Source organism: Sapajus apella, unplaced genomic scaffold (genome assembly GCF_009761245.1).
Source record: "Sapajus apella isolate SASKATOON/1434 unplaced genomic scaffold, GSC_monkey_1.0 scaffold11, whole genome shotgun sequence".
NCBI classification, from domain to species: Eukaryota; Metazoa; Chordata; class Mammalia; order Primates; family Cebidae; genus Sapajus; species Sapajus apella.
The window spans coordinates 29,376,792-29,383,501 of NW_022436951.1; the positions used below are offsets into that span (position 1 = coordinate 29,376,792).

General features: G+C 30.1%; 1 non-coding gene across 1 annotated transcript; it reads left to right on the forward strand.

Moving 5' to 3' along the window:
- Nucleotides 1–447: 447 nt before the first annotated feature.
- LOC116552456 lies at nt 448–606 on the forward strand. Its single transcript, XR_004269390.1, has one exon. It is a non-coding gene; the product is annotated as a U1 spliceosomal RNA (small nuclear RNA).
- Nucleotides 607–6,710: the final 6,104 nt, after the last annotated feature.

Genomic DNA, 6,710 nt, shown 5'->3' on the forward strand with positions numbered 1-6,710 from the left:
GTTACAGGAAGAAATTGTGCTTCTGAGTACTGGAACTTACTAAACCTGTGACTGGAAGTTGTGTTGTTGGTGACCTGGGATGATCTACACTTTCAATTAGCTAAAGTTAGGCAATCTTCCAATTAACTGATAAATAATCAGATTTTTATTCTTCCTACAGAGGTCCAAGCACAATACCAAGTATTCCTGAGGGGAGTTGTCAGTCTCACACACTGTAATCAACGTTTTCTTTATCCTGCTGTCCAATACAATTCATGAATATGTAGAAGAAAAATAATACAATTGATTGAAAAGCAACTGATATAAGCATCCAGACAACAGAAGATGGAGAAAAAATAGAAATTTATATACATTTAGCTTAGAAATGCTGCTTTTGTAAAATGGTGAGTGAATATGGCAAGTCCCTGCAGATCACATGTATCAAGATATACTTTATATTAAGAAGTAGAAGCCACCTAGCAGGGGACATACCATGATCACGAAGGTGGTTTTTCCAGGGTGAGTCTTATCCATTGCACTCCGGATGTGCCCTGCGATTTCGCCAAATGTAGGAAACTTGACTGCATAATTTGTGGTAGTGGGGGACTGCCTTTGGGCTTTCCCCCGACTTTAAAAAATAATGAAGCCTAGAAGAGTGAAATGGACATGAAACCCCAGTGAAACCAATACAGACCACACTAAAACTGCCCTGAGAAGCTGTCATTTACTCACACAATTTGCCATCCCTCAGTGAAAACTGATTAGTGATTTACCCAGAATCCCATTTTTGCAAACTTTTATAAATAATTAATTCACCTGTTATTTAATATTTTCTAAAATATGTCACCAAGTTATATCATTTTGTATATTCTTCATCTTTTGAATTAAAGAGATATGTTGGGGTTATTAAAGCAGACACTTAAAAATATATGCTATGAAGTGACTTGTATTTAAGTACACTTGCTTCTTCTCTAAGACTGTGCTAGATGTTCCTTTTTTCAAATGACTGCTTAAAGTGCATGAGATATACTCCTTGACATTTATGTTGGAATTACTTAATAACCTTATCTGCTTGAAGGTAGCGCATCTATTTCCACAATCTCTCTCTCTCTCTCATCAAACACTAGACATGTATACCTATCTCATTAAGACAGAGTAAACAGAAAACCTTTTGAATACACTTTCAAAGATGTTCAAACAGTTTAAACACATGTATTTTTCCCTTTCAATTACTTTATATTAAATAATTGTTGCCTTCATTCAGTATCATTATCAAAAAGTCAAAATTAACACTTGTTCTTTGGTTTCTGGAAGGTTTTATAAATTTATTTAAATGTTAAGAATGTTAAAACTTTTACTATCTACTGTCCCTTGTAGGATCCGCTTATCTATTTTTTTAGTATTTGTTAAGGCTTTTATGTCTCAATTCTTGCATCTGTTTATGTTAATGATTCAAGATAAATATTTCTTCAAATACTTCTGAATTTTACTCTCCTTTGGGACTCCAATTTTATGATAAGGGAATACTCTTGTCCTTATCATATAAATGCTTTCTCTTCTAATTCTGACCCCATATTGTTGAACTTTGCATATATTTCCTGCCATTATAACTTTATGACATATGATGAAGTTTCTCAATCTTACATTCCAGTTCAATTATTTGCTCATTAATTATATCCATTTCATATTAGTTCATCTACAGAGTTTTTTTTTTTAATATTATATTGTTCAGACCTGGAATTTCTCTTTGATTCATTATTTTATCAGGTTATTCCTGCTTCTTATTTACAATAATACTGTATGACTTTTTGAAGGTGTTTATTATGCTTACATAAAATTTCTATTTCTGTGTGACAGTTTTGCTGTATTTTTCTATTATAGATTTCATAGCCCATTTATTTTTCTTTAAGACCATTGTAGTCTTCAGAAAAAGAGTATAGTTTTTCTATGAGCTCAGATTCCCCTGAGATTATCAGCTATCTTTACAGGTAAAATACATCAATGGGAAAGATCAAAACTAAGCCCTAATCACTTTTGATTCTTTAATGGACAGGTGAGAAAGTTCTCCAGGGCAAATAATTCCCAACAACATTGTGATGTTAATTTTATGTATAAACTTGTTTAGACCATGGCATCCAGCTTTTGGTCAGACACTAGTCTAGATGCTGTTGTGAAAGTACTTCTTAGCTGTGATTAATATTTATATCAGCAGTCCGAGTAGATTGTCCATAATGGGGTTAAACCTCATCCAATCAGTTGAAGACCTACATAGATAAAGACTAAGTTCATCCAAAGAAGAAGAAAGTGACTATAGACTAACTTGGAACTTGAGCTGCAACATCAACTCTTCCTTGGGCCTCCAGCTTGCTGGCTTGGCTGACCTGCAAATTCACACTTGCCAGCCTCCATTATTCTGTGAGCCAGTTGTTTAAACTCTCTCTCTATTTTAATAGATGATAGATAGATAGATAGATAGATAGATAGATAGATAGATGATAAATAGAGATATAAGCTTATATATACAAATCTATGTTTATATATTTATGTAAGTATGTATGCATATACTATTGGCTCTAACCTGAGATTGACTCCTGATAGTTGTTCCTTTTTCTATTATTGGTCGCTGTGCTACACAGAGATACTCCCTAAATAGTCACAGTTGTTTGTTAAAATGTTTTTTTTCTTTGTGGAAATACCTTATCATTCAGATTTTGAAGCGGACTAAAGAGGAGAACAATCTCACATTATTCATCAATCCTTCCTGTCCCTGTTTTGACCTATGTTGACAACACAGCTAATATGTTCTGTACATTAGGTATATTAAATACGTTTTGACATGATATGATGGTTTGAGTTGTAACTCCATAATAAGTCAAGAAGCTCTGTATTTGCAAGTTATCTTTATCATGCAAACAATCATGCACACACACACATGCATATATATATCTATACACACATACAAACCTTTATAATAATTTTGTAATGATACATTATGGTAAATGTTATTACATGTAACAAAATTAAAGTGTTTATATGAAATTTTATGTTTAAAATAGAATTTGATTGGAGGTATTAAAAGCCAATAGACAAAGAATACTTAACAATAAATAAATATGAATCAGGTAATTGGCTAGCTACTTTCTGATAAGGTCATTAGGTTTCCTCATCTTACATCATAGAAAATAAATAACAAATTAATTAAACTTTTAAATGAAAATATTAATACATAAGAAAACATCTGTGACTAAAAGGGTGCTGTGTAAAAATGTGTCTTTTGTATTAGTGAAAAAGGAAAGTAATAATGAAAGCCAATAATATTGAAAGAAAAAACAGTATGGACACCTATAGCATAATATTAAACTATAGCATAATATTAAAAGTAATGTAAGAGAACAGCAGAGTGTTAATGTATTACATATTAGAGAAGTTTTTTACAGAAATACTAAAACCTTAAGTATAATTAAGTGAATACAATTAGTTAGCATTAAATCAGGTTAAAAATGAATGCAAATCCAATCAAAGAAATTACTAATAAAATTAGTAAGTAAACTAGAACACAATTTGTAATTTTACAAAAGCTGTTTTTGTTTTTATAATTTTCACAAATGCACAAGAAGTCACTCGATTTTCTTGTCACATTAGAAAACACTAGGAGCAATTACAGTAAACAAACCTTGCTAAGTAACAGTAAGACAAGTACTTTATTTTCACTTCTGACTGATAAAGTTAATTCCATAAAATTATAAACAGACATTTGCCTGTTTAATATATGCCAAGCATATGTGATGCCAAGCATATATGCTAGTTGTTATTCTTATGCAATAATTACTTTATTGAACATCATATTAATCTTATATAGAGTTTTTTCTTTTATTTTAAAGTAGATTAAATGGAGGAAGAAAGACTTTATGTATCTATTCCAAGTTGTAGTAAGAACCAGAAAAGGGACATAAGCCTGCTCACAGATAAAACCAGAGATTATGGGCTCCAGAGACCTGTGTGGCTCCATGATGTATGGGTTGTGTGTTTAGAGTGAACTAAGTAAATAAATTTTATACTACATGTTTGTAATATGTTATAGAAATGGGATGAGTAAGTTTATATCTCTTGCACATAATATAAAATATAATGTGTATGCCTTTTTAAAATGTAAGATTTCTAAATAATTTATTTTTATTTTATTTCATGGAAAGATTAGCATGAGTAGTTAGAAAAGAATGGTCCTTAAACATAAGAGTATTTAAGAAGAACTGATCTAAACTACTCTGCTCTATGACCTTTGTTTGTAGCAAAATTGTATTTGTTTTTATCATAATTTTGGACATACATTTACAAAAACCATTATAATTTTTACATCTATTTTCCATTGACTTATATCCTCAGTAAATAATTTTATTTCCTACCCAAATGTAAGATAAACATACAAATATACTTTTTTAATTTTTATTATATTGTTATTTAATTTATCTGATATTAAATTTAAAATTAAAATATATTTTGATAAAGTCTGTAAATATCTAATAACCTTGAATAAAGCATTAAAAAAACCCTCAGCACCAGAATTTCAGTAAGTTCCATTCATATGTATTATGTTCCATTCATATATGTTGATCAAATTTTAGAATGTTTGAAATATTTCTTAAAAAGATATAAATATATTTAAATTTTTCATTTTTCTTCTCAAACTATTAGTAATAGGGAAAGACTTATTTGATCAATTGTAAATATACGCTATAAAGAGTCAATATATACTTCTAGGTTAAGAACTAATAAAATAATCCACAAACAGTATAGGAAATATAAGTGTATATATAAATATATGTGTGTGTGTGTGTGTGTGTACCTACGTGATATGCATATGAATATGTTTGTATCAATCTATCTACAAATGTATATTTATAATTGTGTCTGCGTAATTTGGTAATTAATAAGCTAGGTATTCATCATTTGTTATAATATTGATAACCAATGTCTTAGCACCATTTGTTGAGAAGCCTCCATCCTCACTTCTCTGTGACGGCTGCTGTGCCACATGTTTCAGTATACGCTTGTGTCTATAGCTGAACTCTCTACTCTCTTCAGTTAGACTCTTTTTTGGTCGGTGTAAAAACATCACACTACTTTAATTATTAATTTTGTATAGCATCAAATAATGAGTGACCACAAACTGTGCACTCATTATCAGTATTATTATTTTGCCTTTGAATCATCTTTAAAAATATACAGTTATACAGTAAGTTAAAAAGCATAATTTTTCATGTTTAACATAGTAACTGTATAACAAACTTTGTTCCATTTAAAAAAATTTTCTTTTTTTACAAATCACCAGTATAATCAAGCACAAGCTACTCACAAACATGGATGACCTCAATAAGATTCTAAAATACAGAAAGATTAATATTAAGGACGATGCATTCACAACTGTTTACTAAAACAATGCTACACAAAACGATTTTGGGAACCAACAGTGGTAATTAGAGAAAAATGTACATACTCAAATGTGTATGTGTTTGAAAATAAATATGCTAACAGAGAATTCTTAGCTGAATCTCCTCCTCTAGGATGTTCGAAATAACTAAAATATAAATGGAAACTAGAAAGATAGCCTGGTATTAACTACAAATCTAGTAATGCTTTTAGCAGGATATACCAATATTTTTTATTGTACATAAATATGCATTTATGCAATAAAGACATATGGCTAGAACAGGCTTATATGACCTGCAAGATTTGAGTTACTTTGAACTGCAAGCAATTAATCTTCAGTAATTCCAAAACCAAAATATATCAAATGTATTAGTGGCCCACAAATATTGATTTGGTTTATGCTATAACTCTTTTCTTGTGTCATTTTAAAACCACTATTAATGTTAAGTACTAGGTAAGACTTGTGTTACCCATGAGTAAATTGACCGCTGTAGCTTTCTTTCTATGCAAATGAAAAGACAAAGGTGAAAAATTAATGAGCTAATCATTTAAATGAATGCAATTTCTAAAGAGAAAAACATAATATATTATTAGAAGAAACATCTATGAAAAATAAGAGCAAAAATTAATGAACTTTTCATAATATAAACAAGCAATAATACCAACTATTACAACATCTATCCCACATTATTGCAGAGTACCTTCACTATAGCTTGTAATAGTATAAAAATGTGTAAACTAATCACAGAAGAGGATTAGTTTAAAGGAAGGATAAAATTGTCACTCTCAGAAGATGATTTAATTGTATATATTCAAAATCAAAGAGTATACATACAATAATCATTAGCATTAACTTGAAAACATTTGTATTTTCCAGATATAAGATCAATATTAGAACTTCTTTGAATTATTACACATTGGGGAAAATCAGTCAGAAACTGGATTCCTTCCTTATACCTTATATAAAAATTAAACCCAGATGGATTAAAGATTTCAACATAAGACCTAACATCATCAAAACCCTAGAAGAAAACCTAGGCAATATCATTCCGGATGGAGGCATAGGCAAGGACTTCATGACGAAAACACCAAAAGCAATGGCAATAAAAGCCAAAATAGACAAATGGGACCTAATTAGCCTTAAGAGTTTCTGCAGAGCAAAAGAAACTATCATTAGAGTGAACTGGCAACCAACAGAATGGGAAAAAATTTTTGCAATCTACCCATCTGACAAAGGGCTAATATCCAGAATCTACAGAGAACATAAACAAATTTACAAGAAAAAAACATCAAAAAGTGGGCAA